The 16564-nt window shown below is 41.1% G+C and overlaps 1 long non-coding RNA gene across 4 annotated transcripts in view; it reads left to right on the top strand.

Annotated features, from left to right (window-relative positions):
- LOC132249375 (uncharacterized) overlaps window positions 1-16564 on the top strand; it is a 142425-nt gene that overhangs the window by 48923 nt on the left and 76938 nt on the right. Inside the window, exon 1 of one of the 4 annotated variants that reach the window (XR_009460851.1) lies at window positions 12228-12304. The exons of the other annotated variants lie outside the window; for them this stretch is intronic. This is a non-coding gene — a long non-coding RNA (uncharacterized LOC132249375). Of the gene's footprint in view, window positions 1-12227; window positions 12305-16564 lie in introns of those variants that run through there. 4 annotated transcript variants of the gene reach the window in all.

The raw sequence follows: 16564 nt of genomic DNA on the forward strand, positions 1-16564 counted from the left end.
TCCTCCCTTCCTTAAGTGATAGTGAACAGGTGCTACACTCTTGGGATCCCCTATTTCATTATTGGTCCCTCCCCTCATCATTGGGGATCCAACTTACCCTCTCATGCCCTGGCATTTCTGAGGAGCTCCCCCACTGTTGCTAGCCCCACTAGGCCATCCTTCCCCAGCAGGATGCAGTTTTCAGTCATTTCCAGGACCAAGAGCACCCTGCCCTTAGCATAGCTCCTACTTTAACCTTCAAGGATGTTGCAAGCGGTAGCTCAGTCAGGTGTTGTTCTTCCAGCTGCCAGCAGAAGACTGCTGCCTCAGCCCTGAAAGTCTGGATCTAAAATGGAGGCCTCATCAGGGCTGGCCCACACCTACCGGCTGCCTGCTCTCTGCCTTAAAGTGGCAGGCACCCAAAAGTACCCTGCCACACTATTATATGAGAGTTGGCCCTTTAAATTTGAGAGAGACACCCAGCTGCAGCCTTAAGGGTCCATTTGGTAACTGGCTGCTATCAGAAGCACTTTTTTTTCTCTCCTCTTGTAAGTACTTTGGCTCTTTTTGGGGGAGCAGCTCTGGTATAGTTTCCCTTCTTTATTCTGAAGATGCCAGCCCTTCCTCACAGCACCTTTGATTCGGGCTTTAAAATCCATTTGTGAAAATGCAGATTGTAAGTGCTGACTTCAGGGAAGCATACAGGAGTTGAAGGATAATGTTGTCCCTCTCCTTTAGAGGTGTTGTAGCCAGATGATCTATGCCCTTCTGGAATTCTCAAACACATTTTGTATGATGTTCTGCAAGCTCTCATTTGAACATTGTTTTGGAATATGTACCTATTTCACAGGGATGTGCTCAGTCTTAATTGACTTGATGGTTACTTACTGCTATTATAATAATAGCTAGAAGTCCCAGTCAAAGTCAGAACCTCTTTGGTTTAGGCATTGTACAAATATGTAGTAGGAGACAATACTTGTTCTAAAAGGCTTGCATTCTAATAGGCAAGACAAAGGATAAGAGGAGAAAAGAAGAGGCAAAGTAGTGTTATAAAGTGCAAAACAAAGTTGTTTAGAAGGCATTATCAAATTGGGAAGTAGTATTATTAGGTATCCATTAAGCCTTAACCTCTCTATCTTTCTTTAAATACAAGACATTTTTTTCTCTAGTATTAACTTCATTCAGGGATGAATTTCTCCAAAAGTGTTTGCCTTACGAACTTCCAAATGAAAATGACGTATAAACTTGCAAAAAAGAGCTTTGCTTTTACTTTTAATATTATCCTGGTGAGCTGTTAAGTGTTCATCCTCTTCCTGGTAATAATTTGAAAAGCTTTAGTTGTTGTTTCTTAACAGAATTGCCAATTCTCTATACAAAAATATTAAAGAATTATTACCAAATAATTACCAAACTGGTTAGAATGAGCTTCTTCATCAAGCTGCCTGATGTATTTTGCTATACTGTGTTACAGTAATGTATAAGCCATCTTGACTCAAGACATATTAGCAGATAGAGAAATCTATTTAATTATAAAAGGTGCATTTAATGAGGTATGGGCTCCTGCCTATGTGAGATACTGATATGCGAGATTTCTCTTTTGGGAAGAAATTATATTGTCAGCATATGGTATGAGCTTTGGATTTTTTGTTGCTGAAAACGGGTTATCTTCTATGGCTAACAGAATACTGAGAAGTTGTTTGCTCCAGGACTCCAAAGGTTATGCATTCTCCCGGGTTAAAGCAAAACCAGGTTAAAACAAAATCAGGTGCGTTGGCCCGCACCTGGAAAGAACTTTACGTTGGCTAACACACCCTTTTCCTCCATTCAGCAGAGACCTTTGTAACTTCTTGCTTCTTACACCTCGGCAGGATAAAGACCATTATTTGTTCCTGCTTGCCACCATCTTGGCTTTTATAAGGAAATAATAGAAGCATCCTACAAAAAAAAGATAGAATTGGCAAAAGGCCTTGTCTTTAAGCATGTGAACAGCTCCAGCACCTAGTTATGGATGTGTTTGCAGGATTAAAGAAACAGAGATGTGCAAAAGAAGTGTGGAAAATGATAAATGGAGAAAGAAATGAGAAAAAAAAACATCAGGAATGTTATGAACATTTTAGAGAAGTTTGGGGGTTTGAATGTGATGCGCATGGGAGGCAGCAGGAGGTCCTGAGCACCAACTGGGAGATTATCAGCAATTTTCAGGATTGGGCCTCTACCCCTGTGTAACACCAGAATTTTGCAATTTATTTGTAATCAAAACAGTTGCCATTGGTAAAAGTTGATAAAATTCAGCCCCTGATCTAGAGAAAACACCTCTGTCAAATCAGTGCAAGTCCTAGCTTTTGGAGCTGGACACAAAAAAAAAAAAAAAAAGGAAGAAAAGAAAAAAGCAGGGGGAAAGATGTTTTTTAGAGTAAGGTTTTCAAAAGTGGCAGGATAGAGTTGCACTGTATAGACTAACTGAATCAAAGGTCTACCTTGCCTTCTGCCTGATTTATTAACATGGCAAAAAATCTTTCTCTGCTCATGGAGTTTCCCTAATATACAGTTTCCAATTAAATTGAATCAAAACTCTCCTTTTTGTTCATATGGATCTGCACTGGGTTTGATGCAGTTAGAATGACTTCTGTTTAAAAGATGTGGCTTCTTACCTGCAAAGGGAGTGACAGTGAAAAGCAAAGGATTCTGTGGTCTAAATCTTTAAGTCTGCAGTCATATAGAACATGCTTCCATCTTCCTAACCTTTCCTGATTCTAATTTGAGACTGGCCTTTCTCACTAGATTTAACTAGTTATAACTTTTCATGAGCCAGACTTATAGGGGCTGCATTTTGAAAACTTAGTTCACAGACTAATTGCTCGAAAACCCAACATGCAACATCTACTTGGGAAATTTGATTTCTCATGTGATCTACGGTACAAAGAGGCTGTCTGAGTTGATGGGCACACATAGGGGGGAAATAGGAGAAAGGTACTGAGAAGATTAAGTAGAAAATAATGGCAAGCCTTTATTTTTGCCATGGAATTACTCAAGAAGTGTTGATACTAGCATTCAAAGGTTTATTATTATTGTTATTATTGATGTTACTTTACTTCCAAAAGAAAGGATAATGTAGCTTTCTAAGAAGTCCTGACTTAATGAAAGTGAATCAAACGTTTCATCACTTGTTGATTTATGATTAGAAAGGGAAGTAACCTCTCTGTAAATACAGCTACATTTCCTTTTCCAATTTGGCATCCTCCGTCCAAGGAGAGAAGGAGATTTTAGTGTGGGAAGCCAAGGGACTGGGGGAATTCAGAAAAGATTTTTTTATGAGAGATGACTTTGAAAAATCAGGTGTGTCAAAAAAAGACTCTTCTGTTTTTTTCAATGCGGCTTGCAAAGGATTTTTTGTGGAGGTCAAGCCCAAATGGGCACTCGCTTACTTATTAGAACTCTTCACAGTTTATAAAATCTGTAACCCTTCTGTGACAGAATTTAAGATGTCTGAAACCACAGGGGTAGCACCCAGGTGAGCAGTTCCTATGCACATCTATGATGGACCATAGTGCTAAAAATATGTGAAATTTGAAGTCTTAGATTTAGACTTTTAAAAACTCTCTTTTTACAAGCTGACACAGGCTCCTGTGGACTTTATAAATACCATAAGGGATTCTCTTCTATTCATAAGTTCCATAGGAGTTTGACCGACTACCTTCTGCACTGCAGTCTCCATTAACATCAGGTTCAAGATAAACTTATTTTCCTAAAATAAATATACTGATGCAAGTAGTCCAGGTCAAGACAGTGAAACTAATTGGATTAAATGCTGCTACATTTGGCTGAATTTTTAATATGTCAATATTTAAAGTTACACATAACTCTGTATTTTCAATAAATACAAGAATTGGTATTCATACTGAAGCACAACTGATATAGTACACTTTCAAGAGATGCGCTATATAGGTCAAATACAATTCTATTATGGGTCTAGACCTCACCTGATATTAAAGGAGCATAACTCAGCTGACTTTGGTGCAGCTGCACTGATTAATACCAGCTGAGGTTCTGGCCCTTTGTGTGTGATGTTAATTGTTTTTAGTTAGCCAGCTACCTTCAAGCAATCATTTGGAGGCTCTGACACTTCTTCCATAATAGGCCCTTTAGACTTTAACCTATTTTCATATGCAGAACTACACCTGTGCAGGGCCTCACTGATATCATTAGAGATCTAAGACTCCTTCAAATTGCATGTTTGAACTGAAGTTAATCGTATCATCGCCTCACTTTTTGGGGGGTCCAGGGCTGAGCATGTACAGTAAACTCTCTGCTGCCATAGTCTGTTAAGTCCAAAGATTTACACCATCTGAGGATCTGTCTGGCCCATGGAGTTATATTAACATAAGCTTTAGGCCATAGGGTGTTACTTTGTAAACTACTCATCCCATTGCTTCTTGGAGTCACTTTAATACTTCTCCAGTCCTGTAGCAAAATAATGTCTTAATTTTAGATGGGAAGTTATTGTTACTCAAAGGAATATGTTCTCAGAAAAGCAAGAATTTGAAATGTCTGGATTGCAAGAGTCTTGGACTGGTTAGATGGAGCCCTGGAATGTAATAAGAGCCTCCACAAAATAGGGGAAAGAAAATGGAAATAAAAGGAGTTGTTTTATTCTGAAAACAATTATATTGATTCATGAGTTTGAGAGGCCAACAGAGTTGGCTTTAAGCATGACATAGATAGGCATTGTATTAGTGTGTTTGCATGTCATCCATACGAATGGCAGTTTCCCTGCTTTCCAGTCTTGGACTCCTTGGGTGCATCCAAACAAGTGTGCATGTGTGTTTCCCCAGGGATAACTAGGAGCAGCACAAATACGTGCCACTACTAGTTGTCCTCAGGGAATGCCCCTACACATGTGCTCTGGTGTGGGGTAAATTGACTCAGGTGGGGTAGAGGAGGCTGGGGCCAGCACCTGGGCTGGCCCCAGCAGTCTTACCTGGGGTCCTGGTGACCTCCCAGGGCTGCAGCAGTGGTGATCTGGGTGGGTGGAGCCTGGGTGGCAGCCAGAGCACATCTCTGGCCAGCCAGGCACTACGCACTGCTGCCACATGTGCCACACCACTTTTTTAGCACTCTTTTTTTGATTCCCAGCATCTAAATTTGACTATGCGCTGCAAATATGCAGCATGGACAACCAAAACACATTCATGGGGTGTGTTTTGTGGCACCTCAAAAGCCTTTGAGGCATCGCAAAGCACACAAGTGTGCTCATGTGGGCGTACCCCCTGAGTGCAGAGCCTGCCAACTGTGCTGTGTTTTGGAAGTTCAAAAATGAGAATTAGCATGAGAACGAGGATGAGAATCAAGCTCTTATTTACTAAAGTCTTAACTAGGACTTGAAACTAAGTCTCTTGAGGTGAAAGATTAATTAATTTGAGGTCCATTCCAATCACCCTAATTCATGCAAGTGGGCCTTGCTAATCCCATCAAAGTTATTTTTTTTCAGTTTTATAACCTTGTAATTTAAACTGGGAGGTTACCTTGAACTTCCCTAAGCTTCAGTGCAGCACAAAACCTGTTGTCATCCCTATACCCTGTGAAAGTTATGGAGTATTTCTAAATCAGAGTGCCTTAAATCCTGACAGCAATTCAGCATGGATTTCCTGTCCAAATTCCCACCACCTCCTGTGATCATATATAGTCGAACAGGATCATTGTTACAATTACTGTTTCCTGAAAGCAGATTTGGACTGAATGTATTCATCCAGATTTGCCAATAAACTAAAAGGAATTTGAGAAGAACTGGGGAATTTCCCACAAATATAAGCAGTTAGGAAGTGATGTTCATATTTCCCTTCCCATTGAAACACATCCTTTAACTTTGGGATTTAGTCTTCAGGCCACCTGCCTTTTAAAGCCATATATCACCATAGTAGTATCTAGGAAGAGAAGGGGAGAGGAGGAAAAAGTTATTAACTTACTAGCTCCATAAATTCATCTTAAATTTATTGTTTCTCTTCAAAAGAATTGGAATTCGCAATGAATATACAAAACTGAGGTCAGATAGTTTGGCTTTGATAATGAGAGCCTGTTTTTAAATGCTAATTAGCCAGAAAATGTACATTGTTTTTTGAAAAAAATAAACTCTCTAATCATTGCAGTTTAAAGTCCTTTTCCTATTAAAGAATAAAAAGAAATGATGCAGCCTCTTAATATTTATCTGGCAGGGACCAAACAGCTGATTAAAAGAATGAAATCTTAGTGTAAAAGGAAAATTTAATGAAGTCTCATGAACAATTAAAAAGACCATTTGCATTCTTTAAAGCCTATTGGAAAAAGAAAAACAAGGAAGGTTTAGCTATAATCACATGCTGCGAAGGAGTAGAAAAGAGAACAATAAATGTTTTTCACTGTTTCTACTGAAGCCACGAATACCGCAACGGGATGCTGATTAGTATGCATATTGGTGTGACCTGGTTTACCACTGCTCTGCACTTAGGCAGGTGTTTAAAGCAGGTGCTTTATCTTCTGGGGTTGTTTTTCTTTTTCGTTCTTGCTCCAAACCATGGCAGGGGTAGGGGGGATGCATAGTCAATTTATCTGTGTTCTTTGTTTAGGTTTTGGATTGACTATTTGAAGCTGCAGATACCTTAAAGGATCTAGTTCAGATTGTAGCCTCAAGGGGCACATCCCCATGAGCCTGCAGCTGGAGTATGGCTCTAACTGGCCAGGCTCTGGTTTCTGAAAGCACATGCTACAGCCACATACGCCACATTGCTTTTTTTTTCGATACTGGGATTTCCTGGTATCTAAGTTTGCCGTCATGCTGGAAATATGCAGTGTTGCAAATGGACCTATGTGCACCATGTGCATTTTCTGCTGCCTCAAAAAGCTTTGAGGCACCACAATCTGCACATTCCCGCATGTGTGGTCCAGTGGTTCTTGTGACAAATGGACTTGTAAATGTTTGAAGGAAAATAGGATGGTAAGTCAGGACTCTGTGGGAGAGGAGATTGATGGAGGGGAACATACTATGTCCCAAAATGTCTTATAGAGTAGGCGTGTATTAGCTCAAGTCTGGTTTCTGCACTTCTGTTAAGTATTAGCCCTTCTTTGGATTGTTTTATCATTTACATAGTATCAGCAATATCTGCAGCATAGTTGCTGGCCCTCACTGACTTTGCCCTTTGAATATACAAGTCTGTGACAGTAGCAGTATTTGACAGAAGTATTCAAGAAGAAATAACAGGTAATCATCTCCAAATCCTCTAGTTGCAGAATTTAGGTGTGGTTTTGGGTGCAGATGTGAATTCAGAGACCATATTTGCATCTTTTGGGGTTTTATGCTGCATGGGGGAAGATTTGTAGCTTTAGCAAAACATTTTTCTATGGGAAATTTGCTGAATTGCCCCAATGAAGTTGAGTGGCATTGATTTCACCTGGACCCAATGAGGCTAGACACTTTACAAAACTGAACCCTTTCTTGGTAGTTTTTTTGTTCACCATGTATATGCCTCATTTAACTTGGGTTCACTTCCCTGGCCCTCTATTTAACCTTAACCATGTCTAAGGTTCAACCTAACCCCCTCTCCTTCCCCCACTGTGTTTAGGGCCACATAATATCTTCTCGGCTTTCCTTCTCCATTTGGTATTCTGTACTCCACTAAAAAGTGGATTCCATATCCACTAAAAAGGTATTAGAAAGTCCCTATCATAACAGTGCCTGAAACATTGCATGCATGGCTTGATACAGGCTCAGGTTCAAGATGATTTAGAAGGTGATTTAGTGATTTAAAATGTTGATACAGGTTCAATGGTGACTTCTTCATCATTAAAAGTTTCAGAGAAATAATTCTGGAGATAGGGACTTTTTGTATTAAAAAAAATGAATTGTTCAACCTGACAGGTAATGTGTAATTGCTGCACAAACAAGCAGGGAAGGAATAAGAACAGTTTCCAAGGCACACAGGGTCTTGAACTCTGTGACTTCAACTCTGTGCCAATGTAATTGATGCTTTACCTAGCAGGGGAGGAGGAAAGTCTAACAAAATACTTAGCAGTTATGTTGCTCTTAGAAAGAATGCTGTCACAGACATCTTTCCATAAATACTGGTTCAGTCTCTAACAAATTGTTTGGGGAGTATCTTGTTATTGATTTATGTGCTGCCAGCACTGCTCACTTGTCTTTTACTTTTCCTGGGTATCCTGGATTTCCCTTCAATTTATTATAAAATGAAGGATTGCCTTGAAGGTGCACTAAATAGGTTGTACATTTCTTTAAAGTCATCTAATAAGCAGTTCTGTTCTGGAATGCCATAAGCCCAGGAAATTGATTTATACTACAGTATTCACATATAACCAAAAAGCTGAGCACATGAAAGCCCAGATTCTTTTTCACCTGGGCATTGTTAGCGGAGGTGTTTGGCCTCATTATGGAGAAGGGAAGGATAAAGGATGCCTATGCCTTTAAGACACCAGACACAGAATAGCCCTTACCACCACCCCTCTCCTGGCTAAAGAAGTGCAACAGCTGGAAAAGTGGGTCAGTTGGTCTTTGGCATAGGTGACTAGTAGGGAAGGGTATGGGGGGGAGGGGCATGTGCTCCCCCTGGCAGGGCCGTCCCTGCTGCTGATGCTGACAGCAGCTTTAAAGGGTGCTTGCCAGCCCCGTCCCCACTGCCGCCAGCTTCTTCAGGTGCCCCCCCAGACCCAGGAGACACCAATCACCTATGGTCTTTGGGCAGTCTGGAGGTAGGAGTTTCAGTCTGAGCTGGAGCAAGGAGCTGGTGTCCATGCCTGGAGAGGGGTTAGAAGGGCTGCTAACCTGAACAGGGGAAAAATGGTTAAGCTGCATGGGATGAGTCCTGGAAACAGCTGCTAAGGACAGCATCCATGTGGATGTGGACTAGCTTACTTCAGATTGTGAGTTGGTTTAAGAGTTGACAGCTTTGGACAGACTTTTGATGTAAAGGAAATGTCATGAATGGCTTAAACTGTTAGAAAGCAGTGGGCATGGAGTAGCTGTAAGGGGCTTAGGGAAACCACAGCAGAAAGTCTCTTATACCAGAGAGCTCATCCAGGGGGAGGACAAGAGTAGACTTGAAAGTACTTTCTTTGGAGAGTGGGGAAGAGGTCCAGAGAAATGGTTGAGAAGCAGTCTGGGGCCCTATGATATGAGATGGGGCACCCAGGGGGATTGTCCTCTGACACAAGCTGAGGGCCTATATTAACTTATTTCATCAAGGCACGGCAGCTGAGACACTAGTCATGTGGGCAGTCAAAGAGGTAAACAGGAGGTGGTGATCCCTAGGGAGACAAACTGAATTGGAAGGCTCCATTGCATGAATTGTCACAGCATTTAAGTGGACTTAGTTTCCTAGGTGTGATTATTTTTCACCCTGTTCAAGCCACTAGAAGTTCATTAATGCATCTACTTTCATAACACAATTTTCTGACCTTTCAGAGTGAGTCACAAAAAGCAGAGAGGAAGAGGAAGAGGGCCTACTCACCTTTTGCATTTACAGTTTTTCAAGGACTCAAGCAGGATGGAATAGAAATGTACTTAGGTGCCTGGGTCTACTTACATGTCTAATAGGTGGAAAATAATCTGGCCCCATGAACACTTAGGGGGAAAAAAGATATCATCTGTTACAAAGTATATAATTCCAACCTTAACTACAATAGTTATCTGTGACAAACCAAATACCAGCCTATCTAACATAAGAGATTCAGTGCCTTAACTATGGAAGTTGCAAGGAACAGTTAAAAATGTCACTAAACCTATATACAAGGAACTCAATTCTCCCTTTCTACATGGGAGCCACAGATGGCTTTGTAGGTAAAGCATTCAGTGGGAACCTATGGGATCTGGGATTAGTTCTCAACACTATCACAGGCTTTGTGACTCTAAAAAAGTCATTATCCTACCTTACAATAGTATTATTTAGCATCATTGCTCATAAGGTCTGTAGATGTGGTATTCATCGGCAACAGTCAAAATAGAAAGAAAGATGGGTTTTCTGCCCTTTGAAAACCTTTCATTGTTCTGCCCTATAATAGCAAGTATATTATAAATGCAAGCTTCATTATTAACTAGGAAAGACAGCTCAAGCTACATTGCTGGCTATAGAAGCCAAACTTTGAATATCTCAGATGTTTTCAGCTCTGGGCTTTCTTACATGGTAGATCATTGCTTAGTTCAATGTTCACGTTTAGCACTCTGTGACCGCTACCAGCAACAAATGCATTTTTCACGCCTTTGTAAGTGAATAACAGGCACTTGCAACATTCCCACTAAATTTGGATTTATGTTTTGACCATTTCTCTAAGTTTAGCAGTGTTCAAATCAGGAGTTTAAGTGGGCACAGTTACATATTTGATTAATGTACATGAATAATAATTTTCTGAGCTTATTGTTCTGGTGCTTTTTTCTCCTGGGCATGCCATTTGAATGTGTGCCTGGGAGCAAAAAACTCCAGAGCATATTGCTCTGGAGTTTATTCATGTGCAGTGAATGGAGGTTGGTTGGAGTAGCCTGGGCTGGAGGCAACCCTCAGTCTGCCAGGGCTGCTACAACCGGGCTCCACATGCTGTGGAGTGTGGCAGGGTCTCCACATGCTGCTTCATGGGCAGCGTCTACACGTGTGCTGCTGCCCATGAAAAAACTCTGCAGCAGGGTAATACTTGTATTTTACAAGTACTACCCTGCTGCGGAGTTTATTAGTTTCATGTACCTTAACAGGGGCATACATATAAATGCCGAGATGTTTACTGCTCACCTAGTTAGTCAACTGCTCGGTATATGTCACGTGTAGGTGCACCCAGTGTGTGTGTGTGTGTGTGTGTGTGTGTGCGCGCGTGCATGTGTATGTGTGCATGTGTATGTGCAGGAATTACTCTGGCTTCTCTTCTGCTTCTGGCCCATAAGTTTGCTTGAATTCATAATTTCTTTTAAACCAGTGGCACCCAACTTTCTTGACCTATGGTCTAGATGAGTGGCATTGGGGTCAGTCTGCGAGCCAGATCTCACACTGGGTCAGTCCATGGGCCCAGTCCCGTGCTGTCCTGATCTAGGTAGTGCGCACTGCTCCAATCTGGCCTCACGCCATCCACCAGTCTGATCTGGCTGCGTGCTGTCTGCTGCCCCAGTCTGGGCCCACACCGTCTGCTTCCCAGCTCCAGCCATGTCAGCATGATCTAGAGCAATGGTTTTCAACCTTTTGTCATTTGTGGACCCCTAAAAACTTTTTGAATGGAGGTGAGAACCCCTTTGGAAATTTTGAATGGAGGTACAGACCACTTTGAATTGTAAGTGTGGATATTCACATACTTTTGATTGATCATAGTAAATATTTGTGAACTCTTTTAGTCTGTGGACTCGCAGAGGGCTGTGGACCACAGGTTGAAAACCATTGATCTAGAGTACTGGGCCATGTTATCCAGCCCCTGGGGCTCTGTATCAGTTCCAATTAATGCTTCCACTGCAAATTTTTGGACCCTTTTGGGAAGTCCTGTGGGCTGGGATACGGCTTCATGGGCTGGGGCTTTAGCATCCCTATTTGAAAGTATTCAGACTATTACAGCATATATTCTAATTCTGCACATTACCTTTTTGTACTTGCTTTCAGCTTTTTGAATGGTCAAGATTAAATGAGATGGATCACATAACTCAAAATGCTTTGTTCCTTTGTTCCTTGTCAAAATAACTTTGTTCCTTGATTGAATTAGGGCTCAGGCACTTCCAAAACAAATACTCATAGAGACAAATTAAAAATGCATTTGACTGGTTTGGTTTTATTTTTTTTAATTTTAGTGGGGCTCTGACATCTAAGTCATGTAGATGCTTTAGAAATGTTACTTTGCAGTCCTCACTCAGGCAACATTTCCATTAGCTTTATAGGAGTGTTGCCTAAGAGGAGAGTAGGGCCCTACATCTAATTTTTTACAATGCCATGAGTCTGTGTATTTTATAAACAACAGAGAATATTTTCAAGGGGTAACTTGGCCTAGTAGCTGGAGCAAATGCGCTAGGCATTAGGGGGCCATTAAACTTTAAAGATGCTTGAGAGAGATTTTAAAAATATTTGTGCGTTAGCTCTTTCAGACTGGATAAATCTAATTCTATTTTCTTACTGCCTCATTGCATGTAGTTATTGATTTCCCCAAAAGGAAAAGTCCTAACTTTATTGCAGGAAGAAAGCAAAGGCTCTCCAACCTGAGTATGTAACCAGTAGAATACGTTTCATTAATAATTTATAATGAGCAACCTTGCTCCTTGTTCAAGTCATTGTCTGTCTCTGATGGGCATATGGGATTGAAGGAATCGTTGAAGTTCACTGAACAAGTAAGCTTTTCTTTTTGCCTTGTGTTGCATATACTATTAAATTTATGCTCTTCTTGCTTTGTTATAATTCTTGAAGGAGGTTTCCTGCTGCTGCATCAATGTCACCTTTTGCAAGTGACAGGAAGATTAAGTAAAATGCTGTTCATGTAATTATAGCCAGGCCATTGGCAGCCTGTGACACAGTGTAGATGGCACGGTTAATTTTGCTGTCGAGACATAATGTACCTGGCAAGTTTTACCTGTAGTTGTACTTTTTGCAAGTTCTACTGTCTCCAGAGTGATGACAGCCAATGTATTGCTTAGATGTACAGGAGTAGCAACCAGGATTCCAAGGCAAGTTCAATATATCCCTTACACACACCTTAAGCCAATATCATTAAAGTGTGAGGAGGTGCCTTCTGACATTGATCTCAATCGACAACTTATCACAGTATTTCTTTGGCACAGCCTCCTTTTTACTCTCTTTTTAATTCAAATCAGATATTTGTTTTTGATCCTCAGCTCTGAATTATTATCCTTGCTAGGTAAAATATATAAATAATATGCTATATATCATGGTTTGGGAGGAAGTTCTGACAGCTTTTATGTATTTATCCTTGCTAGGTTGATCATTTTCTGGTTATATGTGTGTTGAGTGACTTCATGTTAATTTGCCCTTGACTCTCACATGGAAATAATATTGCAGTGTCTTGATTAATACAAACAAATACTATTGTGAAAAATCTCTGATATGAGTTTATTGCTTGGTTTTTTGTTGGTTTAATTTTGAATTAGCCTAGAGCTAAAACTACTAGTGGTGCTTCTCCCCTCCTCTTTCTTTTGCTAGTCGCTAGAAGTACCTGTGAAGCATCAAGAATGTGAACATATGTGCAATGTGCTTCCTTTGTTATTCCGTGATGCTCTGTCAAGGATGGATCTCTCTTCTGCCCTTATTTATATTAATAGCATATAGAACCATGGAAATAGTCAGTCAGCTCTTAGCAGCGGTAAGTATTTCAAAACATGGCATTCTGAATTTAAAATACAGGCACATTACACACCTGAGAAGAGAGTGTATTGTAGTTCTGGTTGTTCTGGGTTGCACAAAAGGTTTGCTCATTCAGTACCAGCTTAGGCAGCATCAACTTGGATGTGCAATAGATCACAGCCTTGCACATGATGTAGTCAATTACATCTGTGCAAAGTGGATGTCAAATACTGATGTGGTAGCATTTCACACCTGCTTTGCACAGCTGTAACTGACTGCACAAAGTACAAAGCAGAGTAACTTCAGGCCCAGGAACTGGATAGATTTAATGTGATTGCTTTCAGCTTGGGGCAATCTTACTGTATAGAAGGGGAAACTAAATTTGCTAAGACCTGTGTTTGCAAAATAATGACTTCATACTCAAAGCTGGAAATTACTTGATTGCTGAAGACCCCTCTGATAATGTTCATTGATAAGCTCTTCTGGGAGATCTGTCATTTTTCTTTTAATGCAGTTCCCATGAGTTGGTGTTGGCTTGCCTGCAGAGCCCAAGTACTGTAGTATAAATCAATGGCTGGCAACCTTTTCAGACTGCAGCCTGGTTAAGTCAGAGGCAGGAGGGTGGGCGCTAGGGCTCCACTGCAGCACAGGGAAAGCATTGTGGTCATTGGCAGTCCCTAAGAGCCTGAGAACCAGTGAAGCTACTCTGGTCACAACTCAAAAACTGTATTAGGATATCTAATAGTGAAGACTTATTTGAACTAATAAAGACAGTGTTTACATAGCCTTGGATTCAAGGGGAAAACAGGTCCACTGGTCAGGCTGCTCTGTTTCCTTGGGGACTTTTACTGATTTAATTCCTTGTTCTTGCTGAGCTTTGGAGAAGTTAAAAGTCTTTTTGTTTAACCAGAGTACACTAATACAGTTTTGCAATATTTGGCTATGCTTTGGGGCTAAGCCAATCATCTTCCACTTTATACCTAGTAGAGTTTTTCCCTATTTGGAAATACACCAATCCTTTTCCATTTCCTTCTGTTATTTTAATGAACCTTATTACTATGCAAGATTAACTTACATCATTGCTATGTAGGTCAAGCCTAGGTCAGGTTGCAATATGACACAGCCTGTTACCTATAGCTCATGCTGCACAGGCGTACATATGGCCTACAATTGAACACTGGATTCTGATCCCAAAAGGAAGTGTATCAGCAATGTGATGCAGGATAGTTGTGAAATAATTGGAAAAAAGTGTTGGTGCAATCATGCATCTTTGCTTGACTTCGGTTCTAATGATGAAGGGCTCTGAGCCATTGTTTACGACAGTTGCTGTCATGTCATGAAGTCTGATGATGGTAATGAATTTTGGCAGGCATCCAGATCTCGTCAGGATCTTCCTTAGGGCATCTCAGTTGATTGAATCAAAGGCCTTAGTTGGGCTAATGAAGGCCATGTAAAGATATCTATGTTGATCGCACCACTTTTGCAGCTGTCCGGGAACAATGTTCATACCTATTGTACCTTTGAATGGTCTGAAACCACACTGGAACACAGGGAGAATCTCCTGAGCAAGGGGAGTGAGTTTATTAAGGAGAATGCAGGTGAGGATCTTCCCAGCTATGAATAGGAATGCAATGCCATGGTAATTGCTGCAGTCTAATCTGTTTCCTTTCTTGAATATGGTTATGATACTGGCATCTCTCAAGTCACTGGGAATCTGTTCATGTTTCCAGAATTTCAGAATAATGGCATGTAGTTGGTGAGAGAGTTTTTATCCCACCATGCTTATAAATTTCAGCTGGTGTTTCATGAGGATCACATGCTTTGTTGTTCTTCATCTGCTCAGTGGCTTTCAAGGCCTCTAGAGAGGTTGGTGGGTCTGTAAGGGAGCCCATAAAGGGGTCCCTTACAGATTCATATTCCATAATATGAAATGACTTTATTCATATTATCTTTAACATTAGAATCTTGGTTCAGAACCTCTTTGACGTGTTCCTTCCACTGTACATTGATGCTGGAATTGTCTCGAAAGACTGTTGTTCCATTTTCAGACCTTAGAGGGAGGGCTCTCTGTGTGCATGGCCCATAGGTAGCTTTGGTTGCACTGAAAAAAACTATGCATATCATGGCTTTCAGCAAACTTTTGGCTCTCGTTTGCTTTGTCATCCCACTGCTTTTTCTTTGGCTCTCGAATTTTCCTCTGGGTTTCAGCTTTAATGTGTCAATAAGTGTCTTGCTTCTGTTTGAAGCTGATGTCATTCTGTTAAATTTTGAAGACTCTCTTTTTCTGCCAATAAGAGCTTGAATTTCCATACCATTCTCATCAAATCAGTCATGATGCTTCTTTGTAGAGAATTCTAGAGATTCTTTACATACCTCATAGATTGTCAGATGCTAGGGTTGGAAGAGACCTCAAAGGATCATTGAGTCCCACCCCCTGTCAGTAGCAGGAAAAAGTGCTGGGATCATGTCACCCCAGCCAGGTACTTGTCCAATCTCCTCTTGAAGATTCCTAAGCTAGGGGAGAGCACCACTTCCTTCGGAAGCCCATTCCAGATTCTGGCGACCCTAACCATGAAGAAGTCCTTTCTGACATCCAACCTAAATTTACTCTTCATCGCTTGTGGCCATTGTTTCTGGTTATTCCAAGGGGTGCTCTCCTATTCCCTGATGAATTTATATACTGCCACAAGATCCACCCTCAGCCTTCTCTTGTGGAGGCCTTAAAGGTCCAAGTCCCACAGCGTTTCCTAACAAGGCTTTCCCTGTAAGCCTCTACCCATACAAGTCATCATCTTCTGGACCCTCTCAAGGTTGTCCACATCCTTTTGAATTGCAGGACCCAGAATTGAACACAGTACTCTAGCTGCAGCCTGACCAGTGCAGACTGAGCCTTGGGAGACCCCATTGCCCACATCTTTCGAGGTTGACACCAATCCGACCACCACCACTCTCTGGGTACAACCCTTAAGCCAATTTGCCACCCACATGACTGTGTAGTCATCTATGGATACCTTTCTTGAGGGTCTTCAAGTAATCAATGGTATCAAGATCATCAAGAAGGTTGGAAAATTTCTCATTAACGTACTACTGAAAATGATCACTTTTAAGCAGGCAATATTGAACTAGTTAACTCCACTGTAGGATAGTACTTGCAGACACAAGTACTATCCTATGGCAGAGTTATTTATTCTGCTGTAATGCACATGGAGGTGCTGACAGGGCTGGCTGGGCACTAGGATGCTTCAGTGCAGGGATTGTCTGCTGGCTAGCCTGGCACTGAAGTACCCTTATGC

The sequence above is a fragment of the Alligator mississippiensis genome, chromosome 3 (genome assembly GCF_030867095.1).
Source record: "Alligator mississippiensis isolate rAllMis1 chromosome 3, rAllMis1, whole genome shotgun sequence".
In the NCBI taxonomy this organism is placed as follows: domain Eukaryota; kingdom Metazoa; phylum Chordata; order Crocodylia; family Alligatoridae; genus Alligator; species Alligator mississippiensis.